Below are 14,950 nucleotides of genomic sequence, written 5' to 3'. Positions count from 1 at the left end.
TTGTTACTTTCTTCACATAATCTTCTATTTCCCCATTTGTCCAGGACTTACTGAGCATCATCAACTATGTTTGTTTCTCTTTTCTGTTCTTTAATACCTTTATGATGCTTCACACTTCATGTTATTTTCTGTGTCCATTCTAAAGACCCTCACTCTTACTTTAGCCTGTTTTCCTCTTTGTAACCTGGTCGTCACATTTACTTATGTATTTCTTTCATTTTTGCCTCACCTACTCTGAAAGAAAACCACTGCCTCTGCATAAGCTTTTCTTTCCTGTTTCACCATTTCTTCTGAAACCAGTACTCCCCACCCTTCAAATTCCACTACTCTGTAGCCCCTATATTCAAACCGTACTGTCATTGCCAAAAATTCACACTCAACAAGCCTGACCAGCAGAATTTCTTAATAACAAGTATGTCAAGAAGACTTCTGACAGAAGAAGGCTCTGTTATACATCAGACCAACGCTGAAATTAGACAAATTCAAATTCAAAAGTGAAATGGATGTTGAAATGTTTAGAAGAATTGACTTAAATAAGGTCATTCTCTACTTAAAGATTAAGGTTACCTATCTTTCTGAAATATATGCACCGGCTCACTAGAAGATATACGCTTCAAGAAATGCAGTGGGCTAAACCACATAAAGGCAAACAGATGAGACTTATCACAAAGGTCCTTGCTGCTTGACCATCTTCAGAGATGAAAAGGCATCAGAATCCAAGCTCCCTCTGACTGTGTTAGGCGGTCTCACACATTGCTCCCACCTGCTAGTACATGTTGAGTAGTTTGGAACAACTTCTTTCCTCCTTAATTACAAGGACATTTCTCCATTTTTGCTGAGGTTTCCCTTCCCAAGCCAGGGCTTCCTGGCTGCCTTGAAAATGGTGATTAATCAAAACAAATGTGTTCCACTACTGTCCATCCATATGCAGAAAGAAAAACAGAATAATGTTTACTTTTCAAGAGTCTTCTCTCATTTCACAGCTCCAGTCCCTGTCCCAACTTCTACTCAGGACTTTTCCAGTCTGCTTCCAATTAAACTGACCTAGTTTTCCTGGGCTCATTCAGATCCCCAGAAGCATCAGTAAGAGTTCAAGATTAATAATTTTTTTTCCTACTACATCTTAGAAAGATCTTAGCAGCCACAGAGCTGCTAGGCCCAAGACACATAGAGTTATCAATGTCTCAATTTACATTCAATTACCATTTGGAAATTTATCTTCATCATCGTAACTATGAAAGTCATGTTTTAACTATGGTACAACTAACAGATACGGAACCAACCTTCAGGAAAACAGTGGACTTTTCAAAATCTGATTAAATTCATCCTAAACCGCGCATTTATGGCATTGCAAAAATGTACTAAAAAAACATGAGTTGATATTTGTCCAGTGCTTTAACATGAGAAGTGCTGTTACTGTTGTCAAAAAGTCTACTGCGGACTTAAGCAGCTGTGAGAATGCAAAACAATTTAAAATGTGAATAGCTTTCGTAACTAATAGCAAGGAGGCAATATAACAGATGGCAACTCACATGAAAGATAAACCACATCTTAATAACAATAACTTACATTCAGAGGGGTAGTGTTTCCTAGCTGTTAGCGCACGGCACTGGGATCCTGCATTCCCAGGTTATCTTCCTGGCTCTGCCACTGATTTGCTTTGTGCACTTAGAAAAGTCACTCAGAATCTCTATGCCTCAGTTTCCTCATCTGCAAAACGGAGATAATTCTTACAAATACCAACAAGCAGCACAGGAGAAGAGGCTCAAGTCATTACTTTCTATAACAAACATTTTGAGACAAATGAAGGTATGGAAGAGTAGCGTTTGCTAACGCTACTACAACCAAATTCCAAGGTGGTTACTCCACTCAGCACAGAATGGAACAAGGCAGCTGCGTAACAATGCCCGGCATCACAGCGATAGAGTTCAGGAGCTGAATATCACTGTGCCCAACTGACGCTTCAAAGGGAATTCAGGGAAGCCAAATATAATTACCTTAATTGAAATTTAGCCAGGACATTATGCAATCTGTAACAGCGGTCTGAATCTCTATTTTATATCTCCCACAAAAGGGAGCACCTACAGCTCTCCAGGTTTCTGTCATCATTAGTTGGCACATCACTTCATTTTGATCAGAAACAAGAGAGATTCTCACCCTCTGCCTCTGCTTTGTACAGCTCTACAGAGTTTCATGAAAGTCCTCCAAAGCAAGAATCAAAATGATCTTACATTGTCTGACATGAACATAACACAAAACGAAGAGGCTGCAAGATTAATATTTCCTTTTGCATTCTGCTATATAACTTTTTTTTTTTTTTTTTTGTATGAACGATAGGTTGAATTTATAACTATACCAGTAGCAGAGACTCTACTCTAAAAGGCTCCATTTTTACCATGCTTTCCAGACAGAGATTTCACAGTGGTGACAATGTCATGTAAACAGGAGTTGTAGGGAAAAAAAAAACAAACCAACAACAACAAAAAAAACCCAAACATATAGATAGATAGACAGATAAATATATGGATATACAGGCATAGATATATAGTTTTCGTGTTTGTTTATTTATATATATGTATATGGATGGATGGATGGATAAGTACATTAAAAAAAAACAGCTGATCTCACTGAAGAAGATTCTGGCATCTTCCTACTCAGTTCTCCTTGGTATTTCCTGATTTTTCAGCCAAAGAAATCATCATAAAACCCTTCTTTTCTAGGAGGAGGGAACAAAAATTATTTCTCACGCTAGCCCTTTAGGCTTTATGGGATATGTAGTTGAGATTAACAGGGCAAAGAGTTTTATGTGTCTCATTCAAAGGACTACATAAAGAATATTCTATGTAACTTATTGCTCTCCAGATGCTCAAAACCAAAAAGGCCAAAAATCATGTTTTGGGAAGTGTCAGTCACCCAAAGGATGTGGATCTGCTTCTGCTGGCTTCAGTGGAAATACAGTATCACACCAATTTCTAAATTTTCATTTAAATTTTAAGTTCATACGAAGAAATGTCTGGAAATTCTATGCTGTTATTTTCAAAAGAGATGAGCTCAAATCACAAAATCTGGATGCCTAAAAGTGCCAGAAGTTTAGGAGAGTTTAAATCAACAAGGCTGGCTCAGACAAACTTTCAGTGTTTTCCCAGGATTTTTTGAAGGCCGATACAAAGGTTTAAAAGAGGAGAGAGGCATGTGCAACATGGCAGAGTTACAAAAAAACATTGTTTGGAATTTGCTAGGTTTTATGAGATTAAAAATTGTAAGTCTAATTTCTTTAAAAAATTAGATCTTTATAATTTTCATTTTGTGTTTGAAGAAACACTAAAAATTGAAAATAGAATGAGAGTGAAAAAATTAATAGGTTTCAGTAATTAGTCAATCAGAAAATGCTCCTGTCCTATCATGACTGTCCAACACATATGGGAAAAAAAAAAAAGGAATAAAAGAAAAAAATAACCATGACTTTCTTCAGATTTTCCAAGATAACATGAGCTCTACCTTTGACTTTCAACTCAGTTTGCTTTTTGGTGGTAAACCACTGAAGTTGGTGTTCAGATTGAAATATCATCTTGCCGTAACACTAAAAGAGACACGGAATAAAAACATGCGTCCTGGCAAAAATTAACCTGAATTTGTTCCTTACACTGGCCACATCGGATTGACATGAACTTTTCCCTAAAGAAATGTCAAATGAAAGTGAAATGCCTTCTGCAAGCAGACCTTTTCACCACGAGCTGGACCAGGGATCCCTAACATCGGAAGGCAGCAGGATGACTTATTATGCTGTAGGAAAACATATTTTGATGGTGGTGATCCAGTCTGAGGCCCCATGAGCCACACACTGGTGCACTAAAGAGACGTGTGTCAGACAAGCTGTTTTGTCTCTTGGCTAACACACTCCCAGGCACTGAATAGATCCGGACTGGGCTGGCTTGTGAAAAAAAAAAAAAAAAAGTCAGATGAAAGCAGGGAAATTAAGCCAAGCCAAAGTACAGCGTTGGTGCAATTCCACTGATTCCAAACTATGCTAACAAAACTTCGTTAGCAAGGGATCTGGCCTACTCTGCTCATACTAGAGCCATGCTCGCAAACATCAGCTGTGGCATTTGGCTTTAATGTTCCTGCAGCTCTTCACTGTATTTATATAAAAAGGCAGCTAAATATGTATTTCATCATGATTTTAGCTTAGAAAAACTCTGAGATAGAACAATCTCTCTGCAAAACTCCAAAAGTTTGAGAAGAATGATTATTTCTCTAACTAAAGCTGTGAAAAAGGCCATAAGCTTGAGAGCTGCCTTCTGCCTTGCAGGCCTGCTGCCCTTCAGCTTCAGCCTCGATGCTGAGCTCTTGCTGATTGCCAAATCAACCAAATTCATGGGTGGCTTTGAGAACGAGCTCACAAATAAATATCAGCAACTACAATGGTTCAGATGGCCGGAGCATACCTGGAGTACCAGGGAACACAATGAGCTGTGCACAAACAGCATGTAGTTTTTAAACATTTGTAACACTGAGTTCAAAACCAGATTTCATCCAGAAAAGCCTCTAATTCCTGCCTTGGAACCACGAGTGTGCTTGAGCACAAGATGTTAAAGGAAAGCTGGTTTCACGTTGCCAGAGTAAGAAAGAAAAGGCAAGAAGACTCAAAATATTGCCTGTGGTCAAAGATTCGCTTACTTCTTATTCAGATCACTGGCAAAAAGGAAGGGCCTGCTGTTGAGAGCGAGTAAGAGATACTTCAGCCTGTTCAAAATTTTCCGTCAGAACTGGAGATATATAACAACAAAGTTTGGGAAAGCAGGAGTCATCTCAGCTCGCGTATACTTCAAGTCCAAAGCACAGTGCCTTGCAGCGTGACACTGCAGTTTCTGGTTTCCAGTTTGAGTGGATCACCAGAAATCCCAGTGTTTCAGCTCTGCTTTTAAGTAGCTTCTTCTCAGGAAAACCTGCCTTGGCTTCGGTAGGAAGGTGCCTCAGCTTGATAAGGGAAAAGAAACACCACCACCTAGCAGGCAGACCTAGATGTGGTTCAGCACACTGGGAGTGAAACACAGTTGTTCCTGGATTCACAACAAATAACCCGTAGCTTCTATTTGCCTAACATACAAGACGGCTTTTGTACGCTGGCCTAAGCATTTACCGGGGAGGAAATGCTGAAGCTTACAGATCTTCAGCCCCACTGAGGTGAGCACCAGCACAGGCCATGTGCAGGCCATGCATACCCCACAGCCTGGTGCAGCATAGCGGGGCGAGGGCCCAAGCCCGGTGCATGGCACTCTGTGACCAAAACGCCTCCCACAGAAGTGTCACCGGCTCCTTTGTGTCAGTGCAGAGCCAACGGGATTTCGGCTATGACCAAATTCAGACGGGAAAAGCAGGGAGCTTCACAAAAATCCAGCAGGAATCGCAGAGGGAGCAAAGTTGTGTGAAAAGCTAGTCTGCCGGTTTGCTTGCCAAAATGCATTACAATTCAGGTCGCACGAAACTGAAACAAACACTCCGAGTTCCTCACAAACAATCTAAATTTTTCCTCCTCTGAACCCACTTGTTTTGAAATGTCTTTAAGGATTTCTTCCCTTTCCTTTAAAAATCAGTTCTTACTAATTGTCAAAATAAACCCTTAGTTTAAAAACAGAAAGGAAAACATCGCATAGGAAGGTAGCAAAACAAAACATTACCTCTGTTTGGGAGAGACAGACCTTTTCTTTTGTAACAATTTCATGTTTTATAGCAACTAATTGTTTCTGCTGATGTGATATTGCATTTTTAGGCAACAAGTTTTCTAGCAGTTTGTTTAGCCCAAGCCAACACTGAAAAGAGAAGTCATCGCACTGAACTAAAGAGGGGCTCAGGATCACAAACACTGCTGTCTGCTTGGCTGCCCACCTCCGACTCTCACTGCTGTCTGGTTCTCCCCAGCCTATTCTTAGGCACCAGCACTCCAGTACAGCAAACTTCTGGGGATAGCATGCACGAAGCAGCTCTGATGCACACCTCTGGCCTGAACTACGTTCCTGGAGAACAATACTTAATTTTCTGACAGCCCTAACTTACTGCTGCTCAGCTAAATGCAGGAAAGCCCAGCAAAGAGATCACTGCCCAGCAGCTTATTAAAGTCAGTGGGTACAAGTGCCCAGATTAAACAAGGAAACAGCAAAAAGTTTACGGGAGTGACACCAATGGCGCTGGTCAGTGAGAGCTGTCCCAGCTCTGCATTCCTGCTGGGACTGACACAGGTGCACTCTAACTCCAGCAGCAAAGCCAGAGGGATGCACATATGGAGGGACAGAGAGGGGTGAGAGGAAGGGAGGGGGAAGAGGTAGAAGGGAGAAATAGGACAGAAAGGTGTCCGTTGTTTTTTCAACTTGACAATGAACTCCAATTTTGGCAGAGGATAAAAAACAGCCCTTGGAAATAATTAAGGCTTTTTTTCTTTTTTCTTTTTTTTTTTCCTTTTCTCTAAAGCTTCAGCGCAGAAAGAGGGATTATAAAAGGAATACACTCGCACATAAAACTGGGGGGAAACTGGGGAGAAGGAAATGAAAGAAAAAGAAAACAAACAGACTCCTTGCAGGCCCATACTGCTAACGGGAGTCCAAATAAAGAGTCATATGATATCTGATAGTGCAGGACACATCGCCAGGAGCTGGAGCGGATTGCCTGCAGGAAGAAAGAGCCAGTGTGTGACTGCTCAAAGAGCTTTTCTTTCCTCTTTTTAATTTTTTTTTTTTTTTTTTTTTTTTTTCCCTCTCTCTTTTCTCCCATACTGTGAATGTGTGACTCTCAGGTCAGATCCACGAGGAGTCCTCGATAGGCAGTGATCGCCTTTCTCTGCAGTTCTGGGAGCACAGACAGTGGCTGGAAGATGCCTTCTGCTTGAGACTGAGGGGATAACTCCAGACTTCAGACCTGTCTGCCCTCTCTCCTCTGTCACCAGCTCCATGGTTCAGACACAAAATGCTCACAAAAACATCTCGTATAGAAAAAAAAAAAGAGAAAAAGAGAGGAGGAAAAAGATCCGGGGAGGGAAAACATAGAGACTGCTTATCCTATGGAAAACTTCAAAGGCCAAGTCTCATTTCAGTGCTCTTTTGTTTACTTTTCATCTGATTTTGTTCTCTTTTCCCCTTTTCAGAGTGAGGGAGCAGGACAGAGGAGTCAGTGAAAACACTGAGACCATGAAAATCACCCGGAGTTGGGAAAACTCTCTGGAGGAAGGAGGAAAGGGAGGATTTCAAATAAAAGAGAGGAATTAGCAATTTGCCAAAAGTTCGCCTATTCATTACATTTGTCAGCAGAGCAGTGAGCAGGTTTTGGTGGCTCTGCCAAGCCTTTCACGTTACCCCATTGAGCCCACAAAATGTTTGGACTTGAGGCTGCTGTCCCCATTAATTCAAGGCGCCCGCAATCACCTGTTGGGAAGGGACCGGGCTGGGACTGAGGGTTGGGACATTTGGCTCCCTCCTTCTGCCACCCTGCCACCACAGCCATGTCCAGCAGAGCCCAGCGAGCCTGTACAAAGTCCATACTGGTCACGGCAGGTTTTACTTCAGTTCTGCAAGGGATGGGCTTCGTCCACCAGGACTTTTTCCCCAACAGCACAGCGGTGTTCCCACAGCGGCGCAGGCAGAGCCAAAGGACACGGTTTCTCTCTTTTATCCTATGAAGACTGTAAAGGCACTAATTCTTAGCAAACACTCGTACCACACAGAGACACTGCTCACAACCAATGCCACAGATATAGCTGCAGTACCTGTCTAGCTCTTGCAGGCAATCTCTTCTGAGGGAAGCCCGCCGCATGAATATAAAAATCAAGGTATTGTAGTAATAATGCTCCATATTCAGGAATGATCACTGTAACTCTCCCATCATTTTGTCCAGTTCTATACAGCGTGTATTTCTCCTGCTTACAGTGTGGATATAATGCATGGTTTCCTCTCCTGTTTGCTGTACAACTGATATATATATTGTGGCTCTGAGATAGGTAATTTGTCAATGCCAGGAAAATACAAATCAATAAAGGAGGGAAGGCAGAATTTGGCTAAATACGGCACTTCCTCCAGCTACTGGATTTGCAGTGGTACATATTCTCAAAAATCCTACCCATTGTACAGCAAGCAGCAAAAAGAAGATATCATGTGTGTTATATACCAGATGCAATACATTTCCAGTCTAACCATCTTCCTAAGCATGATGCATTATTCCTCTCTATATGGTGCGGGAAAAGATCTATGCCTTTTCTACACACGAATACACAAAGAGTGTATATATGACAAACACAGCCAGAAGAACAAAAAAATACCTCAGATTTATCCCTCGGACCTCCAGGAGGTCTGTCCCCAAATCCTCAATTTGGGGCTCTACAAGAGAACCCAACTCAGAAGGAGAAATGGAGATCTCTGAGAGGGGGTCCCATCCACCAGGAGGAACAAACAAACAAACAAACAAACAAAAAATCCCTGAGCTCCGACTGATCATTTGGGCTGCCAATGAGAGGTGACTTCTGGACAGATGGTCAGGGAAAATCTGGGGCCGTGGGCACAGACGCCGATGCCCCATCTGTATTTTAGGATCCCAGCTCCAACAAGCCATTACCAACTTTTTTTCTAAGTGACAGAAAGTGAAAGATTTCTGTTCCCACCAACGTATATTTATGTTTCACTGAAACCACCCCGTTTCCTTCTTTTTTTTCCCCCTCCCCGGTAAGAATTTGTTGTTTGATTTTTTAAGTAAATAGAAACTGCTCAGGGTACAACTTTTATGCCAAAAAAGAAAAAGGGGGGAAAAGAAAAAAAAAAAAGGACCAGGTAAGTTGGCAAAACAGCAGTCAGATTTAAAGAGAAAGTGAAAAAGGGGAGAAAAGAACGACATATCAAACTCACTTGGTCTCGTCCCCCTTCCATTCCTGCTCTTATTAATTCCAAATTATAATTTGGAGGGTAAGGGAACTGAATTTCCTTTCAATCTATTTTGCTGCTGCCACACATTCTGTGCCTTGCTTTTGCCTCTTTCCTTTTAGGAGGGGAAAAAAAAAAATCCACAAAAAAACACCCTAATAAAAATAGAAAAACATATCTCCGGCATTAAGCTCGCTCTCCCCCTTCCTTTGTAAAGAACTCTTTGTTCTCTAGTGAAAATGCTGAAAAAACCCCGGGCTCCCTGAAACAAGTGCAAAACACTTAGAGGCTTTTGGGCTGGCTGGGAGCCAGGAACCCTCCCGCTGTCTGGTTAGGAAGAGAGGAAAGCGGAGAGAGAGGAGAGAGAGAGAGGGAAAAAATTGGAGCTTCCTTTAATAGACATAGGAAGCAGGTCTTTTTTTTTTTTTTTTTTTTTTTCTTTCTCTCTTTCTTTTTTTTTTTTTTTTTTTTTTTTTTTTTCAAAACTGGCGGTCAAGCGTTAAGTAACTCCCTGCCTAAATCCACCTGCTGGCAATGAACTTGGGCAGCCCCCGGGGGTGCACAAAGAGGAGCCCCCGCGCCGCGCTCCGCGCCCCCTCCCCGCTGCCCTGCTTCCATTCTCTGCTCCCGGCACACCAATGCCCACAGCTCCTCTCCCCCTGCCACCAGCGACAGACATACCAAAATACACGCTCGCTCCAGCTCCTTAAAGAGCAGAGATGGGGGGGTAAAAAAAAAAAAACAAAAGAAAAAGAAAAAGAAAAAAAGAAAAGAAAAGAAAAGAAAAAAAAAAAAGGAAAAAAAGAAAAAAAAAAAGGAAAAAGAAAAAAAAAAAAAAAAAGCTTTTCCCATCTCGGTTGCGACAGTGATAAGGGGTAGGGAACATCTCATACCTGGTGTGAATGCTAATCAGCCAGGAGTTCTCCTTTTTTCCCAAGACAGGGAACTGTTTCCTTCCAAATTTATTAGAACCTCCTCCACTGCCTCTTTGAAAAACCTTCTTTGTCACCCTCTTCCCAAGTCCTGATACTTCTTTAAAAAAAAAAAAAAAAATGGCTTCGGAGCTCCTTCTATTCTTGATATTGATTCTCTCTCTCTCCCTCTTTCTCTCTCTCTTTCTCTCCCCCCCACCCCCCCACCCCTCCTCCTTTCTCCTGTCTCTGTCTCTTCTGAGTGGTCTATTGATAAGTCCCTAGAGGCACTGGGTCAGCCTGCCCGTAGGAAACCAGACACAATGCACAAATCTCCGAGTGCCATTCTGCCATCAGCAAGCAGACCACGTTTAGGAGGGAGGAAAAAAAACAGTAGAGCAAAAGACAGAGAGAGGGAGAGAGAGGGAGAGAGTGTGAGAAAAAGACTGATTGGAACAGGAGGGAGGGAGGGAGGAGGGAGGGAGGGAGAGCGACACTGCCAGTCAGGTTAATCATCCCTACTTTAATTAGCTGTTCGGCTTAGACATAAAACAATTGAATTTGAATGATCTGTCAGTGGGCTCGGCTGAACCAAAGGGGAAATGCGAATATTACAAAAAAGACTGTTGGTGTATTCAGATAAGCTCGCCTGGAAAATCCTCCAAGGATAACTATTAAAACTTACCACCAAACAAAAAGTACCGAGTCAGACGGCGTTGCACGGGGGCCCTCTCCCAAAAGCCGGACGGTCCCTTCCCTTGCCCTTTGCTGTGCCACGGGAGCTTCCACCGAAGCAGCTAGGCGCAGTCCTGGAGCCCCACGGCCACCCGTCCTGGGTGGGAAGGGGTTCGGGTCCCTGCCGTCCCCAGTCCCATACTGTAGGAGTGTGGGGCCGCTCAGCCACATTCTCCTGGTGGATCAGTGACAATTTCTTATTCTGGAACTACAAGAGATCTGAGAGCGTATCTGTGCTACGGATGTGTCTACATACACACCGGCAAATTGAGTGTTTGCTGGATCCGCATGGGGATGCTGTAAAAAGGCACTGCCAGCTATTAGGATAGACGAGTCCCAGGCACCAGGGATGAAAAAAAAGCTCTACCTAAAAATAGGTGGCAAAGCAATCTATTTGTTCTGCCCCAGGTTGTGAACTGAAATGCAGCTCGAATGAACTAATCCTGGCAACAAACACGGCAAAGCTGCGTGCCAGGCAGGGGTACCTGGAAACGTAGAATAGAATCATACAATTGTTTGAGTTTGGAAGAGACCCTTAAAGGTCATCTAGTTCAACTCCCTGCAATGAACAGGGACGCCCACAGCTACATCAGGTTGCTCAGAGCCCTGTCCAGCCTGAAGAGCCTGGTTTAGCCTATGGCTCTTTCACAGGTCCCCTTGGAAAGGTGCGGCTGGGCAGCCCCTGCCCCACAGCAGGCAGAGGATAGTAGCATTACTCCAGCACGGTGGAATTGCAGCTTAATGCAACCTGCCAAGCACTGTCCCCTCACTCCCCAAGAGCTGTCCCTTGTCAGGGGCTGGGGACTTGCTCAGGGCTTTGGGGTACATGCATAACCTTCTCTAAGAGGACAGCAAGGGATGAATTTATTGTGAGACACAGGCATCTTCCCTATGTGTCAAACGTATCCACTACTGTACATTATATATACATATACATATACATTACTGTACTGTAATGTACTGCCACAGCACTAATCCAGAAATTCACAATCAGCTCTACGAGCTGTATATAAAGTTTGAAATGGGCTTGGTTAACCTGCAAGCATTGCTCTAAATCTGAGAAGAAAGTAGGGAAGGAGTATAAAGCTCGGCTGACTGCTGGTCTTCAGGAGAGCTCAGGGATTCCCTCTCACTTCACATTTTGGGTACAGCTGCTTAAAAAAAGATAGAAAAAAAAACCAGACAGAAGGCTTACTAGAGAAGTTACTAACTTCTCTACATTAATTCAGCTGTCTCTTCTATGCACATCTCCAGGCATAGTTAGCAGCAGTTTTTATGTATTTCACTGCCCATGGAGAGCTGGCGGGGGACATCAAAATTATTAGTCCTTTCTCTCAGTCTCTCATGCTCAAGACTCTCAGGAAAAGGTGGGTTCCTGCAACTTTCTTCCATGTAAAATGCAGTGTCCTGAGTGGCACAGCTGAGACAGGAGGAAGAACCAACTGGGTTTGGCAGAAGAGAGACATGTTGCGTACACAAATGGGACACTGCACTCATTGAGATCTGTTAAATAGTACTTACGAGTTGTCTCTCCAAAATATGAATTGCTGCCACCCAAAATGTGCAGTACTCTAGCAGGATTATGAGAGGAAAGGCACTACCAAAAGCACCACTAAAGCAGATTTCAGAGAAACACAGTGCCATCAAAGGCCTCAACCACCTTCCAGACTAGGAAATTTTGCAGAGCACTGTGACACAGACAAGTAGTTTTCCCTTCTCTGGGTCAGTACCAGACTAATAATCCATCAGGGTGCAAAACAGCCCTAGGCTGTGTTTCTAATGAAAGATGCTGTGACCACTTGATGCAGGAGTTCACTGCAAGAAACAGCGTACATCCACTGTAATTATATGCTACAGTAATGGTACAAGGGGCCCTCAGTAAGGTTGCGCAGGCAATATTAACTGTGGCATTTCCTAACTTTTAAGTGCTTGACTTAGTAACATTAATGTTACAGTAATGTGTTTTCACCATAATTTCTCAGGGTATTCTCTTAAAGCAAACCTGAAGGCAGAATGCCATTCCGTGGAGCAGGAGCACCTGCAGAGCTCTAATACAGAGATTTGCCAGACAAACCTGCTGGTAAGCAAGCAGCAACCAGCAGTGACACTTCCTCCGTGGTTCGGAGAATACTTGCCTGACAATGGAAATGCTGAGATTCAGCAGCCCTACATTGAACGCCATGGAACTGAGGGAAGAGTACTGGTACTTCTAACGCTGCCATCTTGCTTCCATTCCCTCCATCCAGGTGACTCCCTGGACTTACATTCCTGCTGTTTTCTTCTTTCCTACACTGCTCCTTGTCACAGTCTGTTCCTCATCCCATTGCACAAGAATGAGAGTTCCCTCAAATACCTCTTTGCCTCTCCTCTGCCCCAGGCAGGTTGGACACTGAGTGCGGCACAGCATGCTGCTTAGTGGTAAATGAGGCCATGTGACGTTCCAGGCTGCCTTAACTAGACCACTTCTTGCAAGACTGTTTAAAACTAATTCGGGTATCATAATTTGCAATCCACAGTGTAGACATATCAAAATGTCCTTGTTCTCATTTCCAGTGCTTGCTGCCATAGCAACCCCTGGTCAAAAGGAAATTTCCATTGATATCAGAAGGAGCAGCATTTCACCCAGGTGAGTTTCTACTACGTGGCACATATTTTATTAGCATGTCTTCCTGGTACTCTGATCCCCAAATCTCCTGTAGCATTTAATGTAGAAAGTACTGCTGCTAAGTTCTTCTCTTAGAAGGTTCCCTCCTACCAGAAACTACAGTCAAAGTAGTCAAAGACCTCCTTATTTCTGCCAGCATTTCAAGCACAGATCTGGAATCTAAATGCAAAAGGCCAAGAGTAGCTCCAGAAATGCACAACATCTTCCCCTCCTGAGATTTCATCATAGTTTTACATTAATGTCCATGATGATGATTTCTTTCTTTGCATTGCACCCTCTAGTTTACCTGCCTTTCACAAAAATCACTGCATATATCAAGAAGGTTCCACCAAATAAGTGAGAACTGAAAGCTTGATCCGACCAGTTGAATAAAGTTTGCTGTTTCCTTTGGGAAAGGCAATCAGCGCTGCAGCAAGCTTTCAGTTTCTCTTGCACGATACTCAGCCTGTAGGAAGGCAATGTGGCAATAGAATTGGAATAGATGTTTAAATATGAGAACTGTAAAATGCATTTGCCACTGGCAAATGGCAGGATTTATGAAAGGCAAAGCCACCAGAACAGCTCCTCGCTTTCTGACTTCTACTTGTATTACACAACGGCAGCCAAAAGGAGGACACAGAACAGCAGCAGACAGAGAAGGACCTGGAAATGACACAGCCCTCATTCCTTTAATGTATACGAAACACTCCGCTGTGCAACTCAGCTGACATGAGCTGACGTTAATGGGAAATCAAGAGATCCGGGTGGCACAGAGGAGAATTTGGCTCTGCAGAGAATGAAGTGCTCTGTAATGAAGGATAGTGAAGAGCTCCATCTACCTGAAAAGAGGGTGTAACTATGTAATCTCAGGATGAGTTGCTTAAATATATTCCTTTAGTTTTATTGGCTTATCCCCACAAGCATCTGTGAGTCTCTTCGTTTTGTTTAGAGATGTAAACCAGCACAGCATGTTGCAGAGGGTGAATACACGATTATCAACCCATACAATAGAAATCAGAAAAAAAAGACTGAAAAGTCCACTTGTTAGAGAAGTCTCATCCTTGCTCACAGGAAGATCTTCTGGATATGCAATCATTGCTAACACACACCCCCGTGCATGTTAGATAGCTTTGTATGCTAAGGTAAGAAAGCTGTCCTGCTTTGCAGCATTCGTTTCTGTCTTGTATGCAATTTGGTTTTTCAGGGAAAAAAATGCAAGCCTATTCCCTGTTGTGTTGATGACCAGAGTTGTGTATTAAAACTCTGCCAAATGTCCAGGACAGGTTCCTAAAGCACCTAGCACTGACACCAGGCAGCTCCCAAGGCACTTCCCTTCAGAGAGTTGATGACAAGAAGGAAGTGTAAGGGGAACATCGATGTTCCACATTTTTTATCGCCTAGACGAAACAAATATAATGCTCTACTTTGTGGAACGAGAAATTAAAATACTGCAAACTGGGCTGAGAGAGACATTGTTGTTCTTTTTTGCACATTACCACCAGCAGTAAGACGCTGAAAAGTGAACCATGCTCTGACAGGCACCAGTGCAATCTGCCTTCACTGGAAAAGCAACAGTGCAGCATAGGGTAGCTCCATAAAACATCTAAGGAGGCAGGAGAAGAGCAAGAGTCCCTCTCACCTTTCTTCAGCTACAACAAGCTGGAAAGGAATACATGCATTTTCTTAATGAATGAAGGAAAACCCATCACTGCTTAAAAAGCAGATAAATAAAGAGGTGGCTTTTGCAGGAAACATGTTTTCTA

General features: G+C 43.0%; 1 protein-coding gene across 21 annotated transcripts in view; it reads right to left on the bottom strand.

Annotated features, from left to right (window-relative positions):
• Positions 1-14,950, bottom strand: part of ZBTB20 (zinc finger and BTB domain containing 20) — a 466,833-nt gene that overhangs the window by 101,198 nt on the left and 350,685 nt on the right. Inside the window, exon 1 of one of the 21 annotated variants that reach the window (XM_052704521.1) lies at positions 1,570-2,315. The exons of the other annotated variants lie outside the window; for them this stretch is intronic. The gene's annotated coding sequence lies outside the window, so the exon portion shown is untranslated. Of the gene's footprint in view, positions 1-1,569; positions 2,316-14,950 lie in introns of those variants that run through there. 21 annotated transcript variants of the gene reach the window in all.

This window comes from Tympanuchus pallidicinctus, unplaced genomic scaffold (genome assembly GCF_026119805.1).
Source record: "Tympanuchus pallidicinctus isolate F22 unplaced genomic scaffold, pur_lepc_1.0 scaffold10, whole genome shotgun sequence".
Classification (NCBI taxonomy): domain Eukaryota; kingdom Metazoa; phylum Chordata; class Aves; order Galliformes; family Phasianidae; genus Tympanuchus; species Tympanuchus pallidicinctus.
Note: the sequence above shows the minus strand (reverse complement) of the source record. Positions and strands in the feature narration are given on the sequence as shown.